The sequence below is a fragment of the Taudactylus pleione genome, unplaced genomic scaffold (genome assembly GCF_031769625.1).
Source record: "Taudactylus pleione unplaced genomic scaffold, aTauple2 ptg000050l, whole genome shotgun sequence".
Classification (NCBI taxonomy): domain Eukaryota; kingdom Metazoa; phylum Chordata; class Amphibia; order Anura; family Myobatrachidae; genus Taudactylus; species Taudactylus pleione.
In genome coordinates, this window is record NW_028284452.1 from 1,613,897 (window position 1) to 1,629,767 (window position 15,871).

General features: G+C 38.6%; 21 non-coding genes across 21 annotated transcripts; all 21 read left to right on the plus strand.

Moving 5' to 3' along the window:
• The first annotated feature begins 1,032 nt into the window (after positions 1-1,032).
• Positions 1,033-1,105, plus strand: TRNAV-AAC (transfer RNA valine (anticodon AAC)). Its single transcript has one exon. It is a non-coding gene; the product is annotated as a tRNA-Val (tRNA).
• Positions 1,106-1,338: 233 nt separating this feature from the next.
• TRNAV-AAC (transfer RNA valine (anticodon AAC)) lies at positions 1,339-1,411 on the plus strand. The gene has a single exon. It is a non-coding gene; the product is annotated as a tRNA-Val (tRNA).
• Positions 1,412-1,681: 270 nt separating this feature from the next.
• On the plus strand, positions 1,682-1,754 carry TRNAV-AAC (transfer RNA valine (anticodon AAC)). The gene has a single exon. It is a non-coding gene; the product is annotated as a tRNA-Val (tRNA).
• An 837-nt stretch (positions 1,755-2,591) lies between these two features.
• TRNAV-AAC (transfer RNA valine (anticodon AAC)) lies at positions 2,592-2,664 on the plus strand. Its single transcript has one exon. It is a non-coding gene; the product is annotated as a tRNA-Val (tRNA).
• A 79-nt stretch (positions 2,665-2,743) lies between these two features.
• TRNAV-CAC (transfer RNA valine (anticodon CAC)) lies at positions 2,744-2,816 on the plus strand. Its single transcript has one exon. It is a non-coding gene; the product is annotated as a tRNA-Val (tRNA).
• Positions 2,817-3,884: 1,068 nt separating this feature from the next.
• TRNAV-AAC (transfer RNA valine (anticodon AAC)) lies at positions 3,885-3,957 on the plus strand. The gene has a single exon. It is a non-coding gene; the product is annotated as a tRNA-Val (tRNA).
• A 270-nt stretch (positions 3,958-4,227) lies between these two features.
• Positions 4,228-4,300, plus strand: TRNAV-AAC (transfer RNA valine (anticodon AAC)). Its single transcript has one exon. It is a non-coding gene; the product is annotated as a tRNA-Val (tRNA).
• Positions 4,301-4,569: 269 nt separating this feature from the next.
• On the plus strand, positions 4,570-4,642 carry TRNAV-CAC (transfer RNA valine (anticodon CAC)). Its single transcript has one exon. It is a non-coding gene; the product is annotated as a tRNA-Val (tRNA).
• Positions 4,643-5,177: 535 nt separating this feature from the next.
• Positions 5,178-5,250, plus strand: TRNAV-AAC (transfer RNA valine (anticodon AAC)). The gene has a single exon. It is a non-coding gene; the product is annotated as a tRNA-Val (tRNA).
• A 2,513-nt stretch (positions 5,251-7,763) lies between these two features.
• TRNAV-CAC (transfer RNA valine (anticodon CAC)) lies at positions 7,764-7,836 on the plus strand. The gene has a single exon. It is a non-coding gene; the product is annotated as a tRNA-Val (tRNA).
• A 233-nt stretch (positions 7,837-8,069) lies between these two features.
• Positions 8,070-8,142, plus strand: TRNAV-AAC (transfer RNA valine (anticodon AAC)). Its single transcript has one exon. It is a non-coding gene; the product is annotated as a tRNA-Val (tRNA).
• Positions 8,143-8,412: 270 nt separating this feature from the next.
• Positions 8,413-8,485, plus strand: TRNAV-CAC (transfer RNA valine (anticodon CAC)). Its single transcript has one exon. It is a non-coding gene; the product is annotated as a tRNA-Val (tRNA).
• An 80-nt stretch (positions 8,486-8,565) lies between these two features.
• Positions 8,566-8,638, plus strand: TRNAV-UAC (transfer RNA valine (anticodon UAC)). Its single transcript has one exon. It is a non-coding gene; the product is annotated as a tRNA-Val (tRNA).
• A 523-nt stretch (positions 8,639-9,161) lies between these two features.
• Positions 9,162-9,234, plus strand: TRNAV-UAC (transfer RNA valine (anticodon UAC)). Its single transcript has one exon. It is a non-coding gene; the product is annotated as a tRNA-Val (tRNA).
• Positions 9,235-11,097: 1,863 nt separating this feature from the next.
• TRNAV-AAC (transfer RNA valine (anticodon AAC)) lies at positions 11,098-11,170 on the plus strand. The gene has a single exon. It is a non-coding gene; the product is annotated as a tRNA-Val (tRNA).
• Positions 11,171-11,440: 270 nt separating this feature from the next.
• TRNAV-CAC (transfer RNA valine (anticodon CAC)) lies at positions 11,441-11,513 on the plus strand. Its single transcript has one exon. It is a non-coding gene; the product is annotated as a tRNA-Val (tRNA).
• A 1,549-nt stretch (positions 11,514-13,062) lies between these two features.
• Positions 13,063-13,135, plus strand: TRNAV-UAC (transfer RNA valine (anticodon UAC)). Its single transcript has one exon. It is a non-coding gene; the product is annotated as a tRNA-Val (tRNA).
• A 1,023-nt stretch (positions 13,136-14,158) lies between these two features.
• On the plus strand, positions 14,159-14,231 carry TRNAV-AAC (transfer RNA valine (anticodon AAC)). The gene has a single exon. It is a non-coding gene; the product is annotated as a tRNA-Val (tRNA).
• A 759-nt stretch (positions 14,232-14,990) lies between these two features.
• Positions 14,991-15,063, plus strand: TRNAV-CAC (transfer RNA valine (anticodon CAC)). Its single transcript has one exon. It is a non-coding gene; the product is annotated as a tRNA-Val (tRNA).
• A 233-nt stretch (positions 15,064-15,296) lies between these two features.
• Positions 15,297-15,369, plus strand: TRNAV-AAC (transfer RNA valine (anticodon AAC)). Its single transcript has one exon. It is a non-coding gene; the product is annotated as a tRNA-Val (tRNA).
• A 271-nt stretch (positions 15,370-15,640) lies between these two features.
• Positions 15,641-15,713, plus strand: TRNAV-AAC (transfer RNA valine (anticodon AAC)). Its single transcript has one exon. It is a non-coding gene; the product is annotated as a tRNA-Val (tRNA).
• The last annotated feature ends 158 nt before the right edge of the window (positions 15,714-15,871 follow it).

A 15,871-nucleotide genomic window follows, 5' to 3' on the forward strand; every position in this document is an offset into this window, starting at 1 on the left:
CTTTTACTTTATGATTTTATGAGGATTCTGTTACTATGGGTCTTCCAGGTTCAATACTTTTCAGTTACCGCAGAGGCAGTTTCTGTAGTGTAGTGCTTATCACATTCGCCTCACACGCGAAAGGTCCCCAGTTTGAAACTGGGCAGAAACATACTTTCACGTTATGATTTTAAGAGTATTCTGTAACTATGGCTCTTCCAGGTTCAATACTTTTCCGTACCCACAGAGGCAGTTTCTGTAGTGTTGTGGTTATCACATTCGCCTCACACGCGAAAGGTCCCCAGTTTGAAAGTGGGCAGAAACATACTTTTACTTTATGATTTTATGTTGATACTGTTACTATGGGTCTTCCAGGTTCAATACTTTTCCAACCCCGCAGAGGCAGTTTCAGTAGTGTAGTGGTTATCACGTTCACCTAACACATGAAAGGTCCCCAGTTTGAAACTGGGCAGAAACTTTTTTTTATTTATGATTTTAGGATTTTTCTGTTACTATTAGCAGAAAAAATATTTTTGAAAGCCCATATGCATATTGCACTTCCGAGTTTAATTCTTTTCAGTTCTCCAAGAGGCAGTTTTTGTAGTGTAGTGGTTATCATATTCGTCTCATATGCGAAAGGTCCTCAGTTTGAAAGTAGGCAGAAACATACTTTTACTTTATGATTTTATTAGTATTCTGTTACTATGGCTCTTCCAGTTTCAATACTTTTCCGTTGGCACAGATGCAGTTACTGTAGTGTAGTGGTTATCACGTTCGCCTAACACGCAAAAGGTTCCCAGTTTGAAACTGGGCAGAAACATACTTTTACGTTATGATTTTAAGAGTATTCTGTTACTATGGCTCTACCAGGTTCAATAGTTTTCCGTACCCACAGAGGCAGTTTCTGTAGAGTAGTGGTTATCACATTTGCCAAACAAGCAAAAGGTCCCCAGTTTGAAAGTGGGCAGAAACATACTTTTACTTTATGTTTTTATGAGGATACTGTTACTATGGCTCTTCCAGGTTCAATACTTTTCCAACCCCGCAGAGGCAGTTTCTGTAGTGTAGTGGTTATCACGTTCGCCTAACACGCAAAAGGTTCCCAGTTTGAAACTGGGCAGAAACATACTTTTACGTTATGATTTTAAGAGTATTCTGTTACTATGGCTCTACCAGGTTCAATAGTTTTCCATACCCACAGAGGCAGTTTCTGTAGTGTAGTGGTTATCACATTCGCCAAACAATCAAAAGGTCCCCAGTTTGAAAGTGGGCAGAAACATACTTTTACTTTATGTTTTTATGAGGATACTGATACTATGGGTCTTCCAGGTTCAATACTTTTCCACCCACACAGAGGCAGTTTCTGTAGTGTAGTGGTTATCACGTTCGCCTAACACGCGAAAAGTCCACAGTTCGAAACTGGGCAGAAATATTTTTTTTATTTAGGATTTTAGGATTTTTCTGTTACTAGTAGCAGAAAAAATATTTTTGAAAGCCAATATGCAAATTGCACTTCCAAGTTTAATTCTTTTCCGTTCCCCAAGAGGCAGTTTTCGTAGTGTAGTGGTTATCACGATCATCTCATATGCGAAAGGTCCTCAGTTTGAAAGTAGGCAGAAACATACTTTTACTTTATGATTTTATGAGTATTCTGTTACTATGGATCTTCCAGGTTCAATACTTTTCCAACCCCGCAGCGGCAGTTTCTGTAGTGTAGTGGTTATCACGTTCGCCTAACACGCGAAAGGTCCCCAGTTCGAAACTGGGCAGAAACATTTTTTTTATTTATGATTTTAGGATTTTTCTGTTACTAGTAGCAGAAAAAATATTTTTGAAAGCCCATATGCAAATTGCACTTCCAAGTTTAATTCTTTTCCGTTCCCCAAGAGGCAGTTTCTGTAGTGTAGTGGTTATCACGTTCATCTCATATGCGAAAGATCCTCAGTTTGAAAGTGGGCAGAAAAATACTTTTACGTTATGATTTTAAGAGTATTCTGTTACTATGGGTCTTCCAGGTTCAATATTTTTCCTTCCCTGCAGCGGCAGTTACTGTAGTTTAGTGGTTATCACGTTTGCCTCACACGCGAAAGGGTCCCCAGTTCGAAACTGGGCAGAAACATACTTTTACGTTATGATTTTAAGAGTATTCTGTTACTATGGCTCTTCCAGGTTCAATACTTTTCCATACCCACAGAGGCAGTTTCTGTAGTGTAGTGGTTATCACATTCGCCTCACACGCGAAAGGTCCGCAGTTTGAATGTGGGCAGAAACATACTTTTACATTATGATTTTATGAGGATACTGTTACTATGGATCTTCCAGGTTCAATACTTTTCAAACCCCTCAGAGGCAGTTTCTGTAGTGTAGTGGTTATCACGTTCGCCTCACACGCGAAAGGTCCCCTGTTCAAAACTGGACAGAAACATACTTTTACGTTATGATTTTAATTCTGTTACTATGGCTCTTCCAGGTGCAATACTTTTCTGTCCCCGCAGAGGCAGTTTCTGTAGTGTAGTGGTTATCACGTTCGCCTCACACGTGAAAGGTCCCCAGTTTGAAAGTGGGCAGAAACATACTTTTACTTTCAATACTTTTCCGTCCACGCAGAGACAGTTTCTGTAGTGTAGTGGTTATCACGTTCGCCTAACACGCGAAAGGTCCCCAGTTTGAAAGTGGGCAGAAACATACTTTTACTTTATGATTTTATGAGGATACTGTTACTATGGTTCTTCCAGGTTCAAAACTTTTCAGTTCTGCAAAGGCAGTTTCTGTAGTGTAGTGGTTATCACGTTCGCCTCACACGCGAAAGGTCCTCAGGTCGAAACTGGGCAGAAACATAATTTCACGTTATGATTTTAAGAGTATTCTGTTACTATAGGTCTTCCAGGTTGAATACTTTTCCATACCCACAGAGGCAGTTTCTGTAGAGTAGTGGTTATCATATTCGCCTCACACGCGAAAGGTCCCCAGTTCGAAACTGGGCAGAAATTTTTTTTTTATTTATGATTTTAGTATTTTTCTGTTACTAGTAGCAGAAAAAATATTTTTGAAAGAGCCATATGCAAATTGCACTTCCAAGTTTAATTCTTTTCCGTTCCCCAAGAGGCAGTTTTTGTAGTGTAGTGGTTATCACATTCATCTCATATGCGAAAGGTCCTCAGTTTGAAAGTAGGCAGAAACATACTTTTACATTATGATTTTATTAGTATTCTGTTACTATGGCTCTTCCAGGTTCAATACTTTTCCGTTGGCACAGACGCAGTTTCTGTAGTGCAGTGGTTATCACGTTCGCCTAACACGCAAAAAGTTCCCAGTTTGAAATTGGGCAGAAAATTTTTTTTTACTTTAGGATTTTTCTGTTACTATTAGCAGAAAAAATATTTTTGAAAGCCCATATGCAAATTGCACATCCAGGTTTAATTCTTTTCCATTCCCCAAGAGGCAGTTTCTGTATTGTAGTGGTTATCACGTTCATCTCATATGCGAAAGATCCTCAGTTTGAAAGTGGGGCAGAAACATACTTTTACATTATGATTTTAAGAGTATTCTGTTACAATGGCTCTTCCAGGTTCAATACTTTGCAACTCCACAAGAGGCTGTTTCTGTAGTGTAGTGGTTATCACTTTCATCTCATATGCGAAAGATCCTCAGTTTGAAAGTGGGGCAGAAACATACTTTTACTTTATGATTTTTTGAGGATTCTGTTACTATGGGTCTTCCAGGTTCAATATTTTTCCATCTCTGCAGAGGCAGTTTCTGTAGTGTAGTGGTTATCATATTCGCCAAACAAGCAAAAGGTCCCCAGTTTGAAAGTGGGCAGAAACATACTTTTACTTTATGTTTTTATGAGGATACTGATACTATGGGTCTTCCAGGTTCAATACTTTTCCAACCCCGCAGAGGCAGTTTCTGTAGTGTAGTGGTTATCACGTTCGCCTAACACGCGAAAAGTCCACAGTTCGAAACTGGGCAGAAATATTTTTTTTATTTATGATTTTAGGATTTTTCTGTTACTAGTAGCAGAAAAAATATTTTTGAAAGCCCATATGCAAATTGCACTTCCAAGTTTAATTCTTTTCCGTTCCCCAAGAGGCAGTTTTCGTAGTGTAGTGGTTATCACGTTCATCTCATATGCGAAAGGTCCTCAGTTTGAAAGTAGGCAGAAACATACTTTTACTTTATGATTTTATGAGTATTCTGTTACTATGGGTCTTCCAGGTTCAATACTTTTCCAACCCCACAGCGGCAGTTTCTGTAGTGTAGTGGTTATCACGTTCGCCTAACACGCGAAAGGTCCCCAGTTCGAAACTGGGCAGAAACATTTTTTTTATTTATGATTTTAGGATTTTTCTGTTACTAGTAGCGGAAAAAATATTTTTGAAAGCCCATATGCAAATTGCACTTCCAAGTTTAATTCTTTTCCGTTCCCCAAGAGGCAGTTTTTGTAGTGTAGTGGTTATCACATTCATCTCATATGTGAAAGGTCCTCAGTTTGAAAGTAGGCAGAAACATACTTTTACTTTATGATTTTCTGAGTATTCTGTTACTATGGGTCTTCCAGGTTCAAAACTTTTCAGTTCCGCAAAGGCAGTTTCTGTAGTGTAGTGGTTATCACGTTCGCCTCACACGCGAAAGGTCCTCAGGTCGAAACTGGGCAGAAACATAATTTCACGTTATGATTTTAAGAGTATTCTGTTACTATGGGTCTTCCAGGTTCAATACTTTTCCAAGCTCACAGAGGCAGTTTCTGTAGAGTAGTGGTTATCGTATTCGCCTCACACGCGAACGGTCCCCAGTTCGAAACTGGGCAGAAATTTTTTTTTATTTATGATTTTAGTATTTTTCTGTTACTAGTAGCAGAAAAAATATTTTTGAAAGAGCCATATGCAAATTGCACTTCCAAGTTTAATTCTTTTCCGTTCCCCAAGAGGCAGTTTTTGTAGTGTAGTGGTTATCACATTCATCTCATTTGCGAAAGGTCCTCAGTATGAAAGTAGGCAGAAACATACTTTTACTTTATGATTTTAGGAGTATTCTGTTACTATGGGTCTTCCAGGTTCAATACTTTTCCGTCCCCACAGAGGCAGTTTCTGTAGTGTAGTGGTTATCACAATCGCCTAACACGCGAAAGGTCCCCAGTTTGAAAGTGGGCAGAAACATACTTTTACTTTCAATACTTTTCTGTCCCCACAGAGGCAGTTTCTGTAGTGTAGTGGGTATCATGTTCGCCTAACACGCGAAAGGTCCCCAGTTAGAAGCTGGGCAGAAACATTATTTTTTATTTATGACTTTAGGATTTTTCTGTTACTATTAGCAGAAAAAATATTTTTGAAAGCCCATATGCAAATAGCACTTCCGAGTTTAATTCTTTTCAGTTCTCCAAGAGGCAGTTTTTGTAGTGTAGTGGTTATCATATTCATCTCATATGCGAAAGGTCCTCAGTTTGAAAGTAGGCAGAAACATACTTTTACATTATGATTTTATTAGTATTCTGTTACTATGGGTCTTCCAGGTTCAATACTTTTCTGTACCCACAGAGGCAGTTTCTGTAGTGTAGTGGTTATCATATTCGCCAAACAAGCAAAAGGTCCTCAGTTTGAAAGTAGGCAGAAACATACTTTTACATTATGATTTTATTAGTATTCTGTTACTATGGCTCTTCCAGGTTCAATACTTTTCCGTTGGCACAGACGCAGTTACTGTAGTGTAGTGGTTATCACGTTCGACTAACACGCAAAAAGTTCCCAGTTTGAAACTGGGCAGAAACATACTTTTAAATTATGATTTTAAGAGTATTCTGTTACTATGGGTCTTCCAGGTTCAATATTTTTCCGTCCCTGCAGAGGCAGTTTCTGTAGTGTAGTGGTTATCACGTTCGCCTCACACGCGAAATGTCTCCAGTACGAAACTGGGCAGAAACATACTTTCACGTTATGATTTTAAGAGTATTCTGTTACTATGGCTCTTCCAGGTTCAATACTTTTCCGTACCCACAGAGGCAGTTTCTGTAGTGTAGTGGTTATCACATTCGCCTCACACGCGAAAGGTCCGCAGTTTGAATGTGGGCAGAAACATACTTTTACATTATGATTTTATGAGGATACTGTTACTATGGATCTTCCAGGTTCAATACTTTTCCACCCCCTCAGAGGCAGTTTCTGTAGTGTAGTGGTTATCAGGTTCGCCTCACACGCAAAAGGTCCCCTGTTCAAAACTGGGCAGAAATATACTTTTACGTTATGATTTTAATTCTGTTACTATGGCTCTTCCAGGTGCAATACTTTTCCGTTGGCACAGACGCAGTTACTGTAGTGTAGTGGATATCACGTTCGACTAACACGCAAAAAGTTCCCAGTTTGAAACTGGGCAGAAACATACTTTTAAATTATGATTTTAAGAGTATTCTGTTACTATGGGTCTTCCAGGTTCAATATTTTTCCGTCCCTGCAGAGGCAGTTTCTGTAGTGTAGTGGTTATCACGTTCGCCTCACACGTGAAAGGTACCCAGTTTGAAACTGGGCAGGAACATACTTTTACTTTATGATTTTATGAGGATTCTGTTACTATGGTTCTTCCAGGTTAAATACTTTTCAGTGCCCGCTGAAGCATTTTCTATAGTGTTGTGGTTATCACGTTCATCTCACACGCGAAAGGTCCCCAGTTCGAAACTGGGCAGAAACATAGTTTCATGTTATGATATTGTGGTTATCACATTCATCTCATATGCAAAAGGTCCTCAGTTTGAAAGTGGGCAGAAACACACTCTTACTTTATGATTTTATGAGGATTCTGTTACTATGGGTCTTCCAGGTTCAATACTTTTCAGTTCCCACAGAGGCAGTTTCTGTAGTGTAGTGGTTATCACAATTCTCTAACACACGAAAGGTCCCCAGTTTGAAAGTGGGCAGAAACATACTTTTACTTTCAATACTTTTCCGTCCCCGCAGAGGCAGTTTCTGTAGTGTAGTGGTTATCACGTTCGCCTAACACGCGAAAGGTCCCCAGTATGAAGCTGGGCAGAAACATATTTTTTATATATGATTTTAGGATTTTTCTGTTACTATTAGCAGAAAAAATATTTTTGAAAGCCCATGTGCAAATTGCACTTCCGAGTTTAATTCTTTTCAGTTCTCCAAGAGGCAGTTTTTGTAGTGTAGTGGTTATCATACTCATCTCATATGCGAAAGGTCCTCAGTTTGAAAGTAGGCAGAAACATACTTTTACATTATGATTTTATTAGTTTTCTGTTACTATGGCTCTTCCAGGTGCAATACTTTTCCGTTGGCACAGACGCAGTTCCTGTAGTGTAGTGGTTATCACGTTCGCCTAACACTAAAAAAGTTCCCAGTTTGAAACTGGGCAGAAAATTTCTTTTTATTTAGGATTTTTCTGTTACTATTAGCAGAAAAAATATTTTTGAAAGCCCATATGCAAATTGCACTTCCAGGTTTAATTCTTTTCCATTCCCCAAGAGGCAGTTTATGTAGTGTAGTGATTATCACATTCATCTCATATGCGAAAGATCTTCAGTTTGAAAGTGGGGCAGAAACATACTTTTACATTATGATTTTAAGAGTATTCTGTTACAATGGCTCTTCCAGGTTCAAAACTTTGCCACTCCACAAGAGGCTGTTTCTGTAGTGTAGTGGTTATCACGTTCATCTCATATGCGACAGGTCCTCAGTTTGATAGTGGGCAGAAACATACTTTTACTTTATGATTTTTTGAGGATTCTGTTACTATGGGTCTTCCAGGTTCAATATTTTTCTATCCCTGCAGAGGCAGTTTCTGTAATGTAGTGGTTATCACGTTCGCCTCACACGCGAAAGGTCCCCAGTTCGAAACTGGGCAGAAACATACCTTTACGTTATGATTTTAAGAGTATTCTGTTACTATGGCTCTTCCAGGTTCAATACTTTTCCGTACCCACAGAGGCAGTTTCTGTAGTGTAGTGGTTATCACATTCACCTCAGACGCGAAAGATCCCCAGTTTGAAAGTGGGCAGAAACATACTTTTACTTTATGATTTTATGAGGATACTGTTACTATCGGTCTTCCAGGTTCAATACTTTTCCAACCCCGCAGAGGCAGTTTCTGTAGTGTAGTGGTTATCACATTCGCCTAACACGCGAAAGTTCCCCAGTTCGAAACTTGGCAGAAACATTTTTTTTATTTATGATTTTAGGATTTTTCTGTTACAAGTAGCAGAAAAAATAATTTTTAAAGCCCATATGCAAATTGCACATCCAAGTTTAATTCTTTTCCTTTCCCCAAGAGGCAGTTTTTGTAGTGTAGTGGTTATCACAATCATCTCATATGCGAAGGGTCCTCAGTTTGAAAGTATGTAGAAACATACTTTAACTTTATGATTTTATGAGGATTCTATTACTATTGGTCTTCCAGGTTCAATACTTTTCAGTTCCCGCAGAGGCAGTTTCTGTAGTGTAGTGGTTATCACGTTCGCCTCACACGCGAAAGGTCCCCAGTTCGAAACTGGGCAGAAACATAATTTCACGTTATGATTTTTAAAGTATTCTGTTACTATGGGTCTTCCAGGGTTAATACGTTTCCATACCCACAGAGGCAGTTTCTATAGTGTAGTGGTTATCACTTTCGCCTTACACGTGAAAGGTCCCCAGTTCAAAACTGGGCAGAAACATTCTTTTACGTTATGATTTTAATTCTGTTACTATGGCTCTTCCAGGTGCAATACTTTTCCGTTGGCACAGATGCAGTTACTGTAGTGTAGTGGTTATCACAATCGCCTAACACGCGAAAGGTCCCCAGTTTGAAAGTGGGCAGAAACATACTTTTACTTTCAATACTTTTCTGTGCCCGCAGAGGCAGTTTCTGTAGTGTAGTGGTTATCACGTTAGCCTAACACGCAAAAAGTTCCCAGTTTGAAACTGGGCTGAAAATTTCTTTTTATTTAGGATTTTTCTGTTACTATTAGCAGAAAAAATATTTTTGAAAGCCCATATGCAAATTGCACTTCCAGGTTTAAATCTTTTCCATTCCCCAAGAGGCAGTTTCTGTAGTGTAGTGGTTATCATGTTCATCTCATATGCGAAAGATCCTCAGTTTGAAAGTGGGGCAGAAACATACTTTTACATTATGATTTTAAGAGTATTCTGTTACTATGGCTCTTCCAGGTTCAATACTTTTCCATCCCCACAGAGGCAGTTTCTGTAGTGTAGTGGTTATCACTTTCGCCTTACACGTGAAAGGTCCCCAGTTCAAAACTGGGCAGAAACATTCTTTTACGTTATGATTTTAATTCTGTTACTATGGCTCTTCCAGGTGCAATACTTTTCCGTTGGCACAGACGCAGTTACTGTAGTGTAGTGGTTATCACGTTCGACTAACACGCAAAAAGTTCCCAGTTTGAAACTGGGCAGAAACATACTTTTAAATTATGATTTTAAGAGTATTCTGTTACTATGGGTCTTCCAGGTTCAATATTTTTCCGTCCCTGCAGAGGCAGTTTCTGTAGTGTAGTGGTTATCACGTTCGCCTCACACGTGAAAGGTACCCAGTTTGAAACTGGGCAGGAACATACTTTTACTTTATGATTTTATGAGGATTCTGTTACTATGGTTCTTCCAGGTTAAATACTTTTCAGTGCCCGCTGAAGCAGTTTCTATAGTGTTGTGGTTATCACGTTCATCTCACACGCGAAAGGTCCCCAGTTCGAAACTGGGCAGAAACATAGTTTCACGTTATGATATTGTGGTTATCACATTCATCTCATATGCAAAAGGTCCTCAGTTTGAAAGTGGGCAGAAACACACTCTTACTTTATGATTTTATGAGGATTCTGTTACTATGGGTCTTCCAGGTTCAATACTTTTCAGTTCCCGCAGAGGCAGTTTATGTAGTGTAGTGGTTATCACAATCGCCTAACACACGAAAGGTCCCCAGTTTGAAAGTGGGCAGAAACATACTTTTACTTTCAATACTTTTCCGTCCCCGCAGAGGCAGTTTCTGTAGTGTAGTGGTTATCACGTTCGCCTAACACGCGAAAGGTCCCCAGTATGAAGCTGGGCAGAAACATTTTTTTTATTTATGATTTTAGGATTTTTCTGTTACTATTAGCAGAAAAAATATTTTTGAAAGCCCATGTGCAAATTGCACTTCCGAGTTTAATTCTTTTCAGTTCTCCAAGAGGCAGTTTTTGTAGTGTAGTGGTTATCATATTCATCTCATATGCGAAAGGTCCTCAGTTTGAAAGTAGGCAGAAACATACTTTTACATTATGATTTTATTAGTTTTCTGTTACTATGGCTCTTCCAGGTGCAATACTTTTCCGTTGGCACAGACGCAGTTCCTGTAGTGTAGTGGTTATCACGTTCGCCTAACACTAAAAAAGTTCCCAGTTTGAAACTGGGCAGAAAATTTCTTTTTATTTAGGATTTTTCTGTTACTATTAGCAGAAAAAATATTTTTGAAAGCCCATATGCAAATTGCACTTCCAGGTTTAATTCTTTTCCATTCCCCAAGAGGCAGTTTCTGTAGTGTAGTGATTATCACATTCATCTCATATGCGAATGATCTTCAGTTTGAAAGTGGGGCAGAAACATACTTTTACATTATGATTTTAAGAGTATTCTGTTACTATGGCTCTTCCAGGTTCAATACTTTGCCACTCCACAAGAGGCTGTTTCTGTAGTGTAGTGGTTATCACGATCATCTCATATGCGAAAGGTCCTCAGTTTGAAAGTGGGCAGAAACATACTTTTACTTTATGATTTTTTGAGGATTCTGTTACTATGGGTCTTCCAGGTTCAATATTTTTCCATCCCTGCAGAGGCAGTTTCTGTAATGTAGTGGTTATCACGTTTGCCTCACACGCGAAAGGTCCCCAGTTCGAAACTGGGCAGAAACATACTTTTACGTTATGATTTTAAGAGTATTCTGTTACTATGGCTCTTCCAGGTTCAATACTTTTCCGTACCCACAGAGGCAGTTTCTGTAGTGTAGTGTTTATCACATTCGCCTCAGACGCGAAAGGTCCCCAGTTTGAAAGTGGGCAGAAACATACTTTTACTTTAAGATTTTATGAGGATACTGTTACTATCGGTCTTCCAGGATCAATACTTTTCCAACCCCACAGAGGCAGTTTCTGTAGTGTAGTGGTTATCACGTTCGCCTAACATGCGAAAGGTCCCCAGTTCGAAACTGGGCAGAAACATTTTTTTTATTTATGATTTTAGGATTTTTCTGTTACAAGTAGCAGAAAAAATATTTTTTAAAGCCCATATGCAAATTGCACATCCAAGTTTAATTCTTTTCCTTTCCCCAAGAGGCAGTTTTTGTAGTGTAGTGGTTATCACAATCATCTCATATGCGAAGGGTCCTCAGTTTGAAAGTAGGTAGAAACATACTTTAACTTTATGATTTTATGAGGATTCTATTACTATTGGTCTTCCAGGTTCAATACTTTTCAGTTCCCGCAGAGGCAGTTTCTGTAGTGTAGTGGTTATCACGTTCGCCTCACACGCGAAAGGTCCCCAGTTCGAAACTGGGCAGAAACATAATTTCACGTTATGATTTTTAAAGTATTCTGTTACTATGGGTCTTCCAGGGTTAATACGTTTCCATACCCACAGAGGCAGTTTCTGTAGTGTAGTGGTTATCATATTCGCCTCACACGTGAAAGGTCCCCTGTTCAAAACTGGGCAGAAACATTTTTTTTATTTATGATTTTAGGATTTTTCTGTTACTAGTAGCAGAAAAAATATTTTTGAAAGCCCAAATGCAAATTGCACTTCCAAGTTTAATTGTTTTCCGTTCCCCAAGAGGCAGTTTTTGTAGTGTAGTGGTTATCACATTCATCTCATATGCGAAAGGTCCTCAGTTTGAAAGTAGGCAGAAACATACTTTTACTTTATGATTTTAGGAGTATTCTGTTACTATTGGTCTTCCAGGTTCAATACTTTTCCATCCCCACAGAGGCAGTTTCTGTAGTGTAGTGGTTATCACAATCGCCTAACAGGCGAAAGGTCCCCAGTTTGAAAGTGGGCAGAAACATACTTTTACTTTCAATACTTTTCCATTCCCGCAGAGGCAGTTTCTGTAGTGTAGTGGTTATCACGTTCGCCTAACACGCGAAAGGTCCCCTGTTTGAAGCTTGGCAGAAACATTTTTTTTATTTATGATTTTAGGATTTTTCTGTTACTATTAGCAGAAAAAATATTTTTGAAAGCCCATATGCAAATAGCACTTCCGAGTTTAATTCTTTTCAGTTCTCCAAGAGACAGTTTTTGTAATGTAGTGGTTATCATATTCATCTCATATGCGAAAGGTCCTCAGTTTGAAAGTAGGCAGAAACATACTTTTACATTATGATTTTATTAGTATTCTGTTACTATGGCTCTTCCAGGTTCAATACTTTTCCGTTGGCACAGACGCAGTTTCTGTAGTGTAGTGGTTATCACGTTCGCCTAACACGCAAAAAGTTCCCAGTTTGAAATTGGGCAGAAAATTTCTTTTCATTTAGGATTTTTCTGTTACTATTAGCAGGAAAAATATTTTTGAAAGCCCATATGCAAATTGCACTAACAGGTTTAATTATTTTCCATTCCCCAAGAGGTAGTTTCTGTAGTGTAGTGGTTATCATATTCATCTCATATGCGAAAGGTCCTCAGTTTGAAAGTAGGCAGAAAGATACTTTTACTTTACGATTTTAAGAGTATTCTGTATCTATGGGTCTTCCAGGTACAATACTTTTCCGTCCCCACAGAGGCAGTTTCTGTAGTGTAGTGGTTATCACGTTAGCCTAACACGCAAAAAGTTCCCAGTTTGAAACTGGGCTGAAAATTTCTTTTTATTTAGGATTTTTCTGTTACTATTAGCAGAAAAAATATTTTTGAAAGCCCATATGCAAATTGCACTTCCAGGTTTAAATCTTTTCCATTCCCCAAGAGGCAGTTTCTGTAGTGTAGTGGTTATCATGTTCATCTCATATGCGAAAGATCCTCAGTTTGAAAGTGGGGCAGAAACATACTTTTACATTATGATTTTAAGAGTATTCTGTTACTATGGCTCTTCCAGGTTCAATACTTTTCCAACCCCACAGAGGCAGTTTCTGTAGTGTAGTGGTTATCACTTTCGCCTTACACGTGAAAGGTCCCCAGTTCGAAACTAGGCAGAAACACTTTTTGTATTTATGATTTTAGGATTTTTCTGTTACTAGTAGCAGAAAAAATATTTTTGAAAGCCCATATGCAAATTGCACTTCCAAATTTAATTCTTTTCCATTCCCCAAGAGGCAGTTTCTGTAGTGTAGTGGTTATCACGTTCATCTCATATGCGAAATATCCTCAGTTTGAAAGTGGGCAGAAACATAATTTTACATTATGATTTTAAGAGTATTCTATAACCATGGCTCTTCCAGGTTCAATACTTTGCCACTCCACAAGAGGCTGTTTCTGTAGTGTAGTGGTTATCACGTTTGCCTCACATGCGAAAGGTCACCTGTTTGAAACTGGGCAGAAACATACTTTCACGTTATGATTTTAAGAGTTTTCTTTTACTATAGCTCTTCCAGGTTCAATACTTTTCCATACCCACAGAGGCAGTTTCTGTAGTGTAGTGGTTATCACATTCGCCTCACACGCGAAAGGTCCCCAGTTTGAAAGTGGGCAGAAACATACTTATACTTTATGATTTTATGAGGATACTGTTACTATGGGTCTTCCAGGTTCAATACTTTTCCAACCCCGCAGAGGAAGTTTCTGTAGTGTAGTGGTTATCACGTTCGCCTAACACGCGAAAGGTCCCCAGTTTGAAACTGGGCAGAATTTTTTTTTTTTTTTTGGATTTTTCTGTTACTATTAGCAGAAAAAATATTTTTGAAAGCCCATATGCAAATTGCACTTCCAAGTTTAATTATTTTCCGTTCCCCAAGAGGCAGTTTTTGTAGTGTAGTGGTTATCACATTCATCTCATATGCGAAAGGTCCTCAGTTTGAAAGTAGGCAGAAACATACTTTTACTTGATGATTTTAGGAGTATTCTGTTACTATGGGTCTTCCAGGTACAATACTTTTCCGTCCCCACAGAGGCAGTTTCTGTAGTGTAGTGGTTATCACAATCGCCTAACACGCGAAAGGTCCCCAGTTTGAAAGTGGGCAGAGACATACTTTTACTTTCAATACTTTTCTGTCCGCGCAGAGGCAGTTTCTGTAGTGTAGTGGTTATCACGTTCGCCTAACTTGCGAAAGGTCCCCAGTTTGAAGCTGGGCAGAAACATTTTTTTTATTTATGATTTTAGGATTTTTCTGTTACTATTAGCAGAAAAAATATTTTTGAAAGCCCATATGCAAATAGCACTTCCGAGTTTAATTCTTTTCAGTTCTCCAAGAGGCAGTTTTTGTAGTGTAGTGGTTATCATATTCATCTCATATGCGAAAGGTCCTCAGTTTGAAAGTAGGCAGAAACATACTTTTACATTATTATTTTAAGAGTATTCTGTTACAATGGCTCTTCCAGGTTCAATACTTTTCTGTTGGCACAGACGCAGTTTCTGTAGTGTAGTGGTTATCACGTTCGCCTAACACGCAAAAAGTTCCCAATTTGAAATTGGGCAGAAAATTTCTTTTTATTTAGGATTTTTCTGTTACTATTAGCAGAAAAAATATTTTTGAAAGCCCATATATAAATAGCACTTCCAGGTTTAATTCTTTTCCATTCCCCAAGAGGCAGTTTCTGTATTGTAGTGGTTATCACATTCATCTCATATGCGAAAGATCCTCAGTTTGAAAGTGGGGCAGAAACATACTTTTACATTATGATTTTAACAGTATTCTGTTACAATGGCTCTTCCAGGATCAATACTTTGCCAATCCACAAGAGGCTGTTTCTGTAGTGTAGTGGTTATCACGTTCATCTCATATGCGTAAGGTCCTCAGTTTGAAAGTGGGCAGAAACATACTTTTACTTTATGATTTTTTGAGGATTCTGTTACTATGGGTCTTCCAGGTTCAATATTTTTCCATCTCTGCAGAGGCAGTTTCTGTAGTGTAGTGGTTATCACGTTCGCCTCACACGCGAAAGGTCCCCAGTTCAAAACTGGGCAGAAACATACTTTTACGTTATGATTTTAAGAGTATTCTGTTACTATGGCTCTTCCAGGTTCAATACTTTTCCGTACCTACAGAGGCAGTTTCTGTAGTGTAGTGGTTATCACATTCGCCTCACACGCGAAAGGTCCACAGTTTGAAAGTGGGCAGAAACATACTTTTACTTTATGATTTTATGAGGATACTGTTACTATGGATCTTCCAGGTTCAATACTTTTCCATCCCCGCAGAGGCAGTTTCTGTAGTGTAGTGGTTATCACGTTCGCCTAACACGCGAAAGGTCCCCAGTTCGAAACTGGGCAGAAACATTTTTTTTATTTATGATTTTATGATTTTTCTGTAACTAGTAGCAGAAAAAATATTTTTGAAAGCCCATATGCAAATTGCACTTCCAAGTTTAATTCTTTTCCGTTCCCCAAGAGGCAGTTTTTGTAGTGTAGTTGTTATCACATTCATCTCATATGTGAAAAGTCCAAAGTTTGAAAAGTAGGCAGAAACATACTTTTACTTTATGATTTTAGGAGTATTCTGTTACTATGGGTCTTCCAGGTTCAATACTTTTCCATCCCGGCAGAGGCAGTTTCTGTAGTGTAGTGGTTATCACGTTCGCCTAACACGCGAAAGGTCCCCAGTTCGAAACTTGGCAGAAACATTTTTTTTATTTATGATTTTTTGATTTTTCTGTTACTAGTAGCGGAAAAAATATTTTTGAAAGCCCATATGCAAATTGCACTTCCAACTTTAATTCTTTTCCGTTCCCCAAGAGGCAGTTTTTGTAGTGTAGTGGTTATCACATTCATCTCATATGTG